This window comes from Sinocyclocheilus anshuiensis, unplaced genomic scaffold (genome assembly GCF_001515605.1).
Source record: "Sinocyclocheilus anshuiensis isolate Anshui unplaced genomic scaffold, SAMN03320099.WGS_v1.1 scaffold1463, whole genome shotgun sequence".
In the NCBI taxonomy this organism is placed as follows: Eukaryota; Metazoa; Chordata; class Actinopteri; order Cypriniformes; family Cyprinidae; genus Sinocyclocheilus; species Sinocyclocheilus anshuiensis.
This window is the reverse complement of record NW_015536784.1, coordinates 201,929-202,264: the sequence shown is the minus strand read 5'-3', so window position 1 is coordinate 202,264 and position 336 is coordinate 201,929. Positions and strand designations below refer to the sequence as shown.

At 34.5% G+C, this 336-nt stretch overlaps 1 protein-coding gene across 1 annotated transcript in view; it reads right to left on the bottom strand.

The window, feature by feature from the left end:
• LOC107655506 (BSD domain-containing protein 1-like) overlaps positions 1-336 on the bottom strand; it is a 12,218-nt gene that overhangs the window by 1,769 nt on the left and 10,113 nt on the right. The gene's annotated exons all lie outside the window — the stretch shown is intronic.

The following is a 336-nucleotide window of genomic DNA, read 5'->3' as shown; positions in this document are numbered from 1 at the left end:
TTTAACATTATAAATGTTTAGACTCTTTTGATCAAATGCATAGTTGCTTTCATTTTCATATTAATTTTTTCATTAAAATCATTAAAGTGCCCCTATTATGCCATTTTAAGGTTGCTAACATTGTTTTATGAGTCTCCTAAAACAGGTTTACATGCATGCAAGGTCAAAAAACACGTTAGTTTTCTCAAAAAATTGATTCAATTTTACCTAATTTCTAAATGATTCCTAAACGACTCGTGCGAAGCAGTTCAAAGAATTAGTCTCTCTAAACCCCTCCTTTCCGTGAGCCCTCACTGCTGTGATTGGTCAGATGGCGCAGTCCTTTGTGATTGGTCC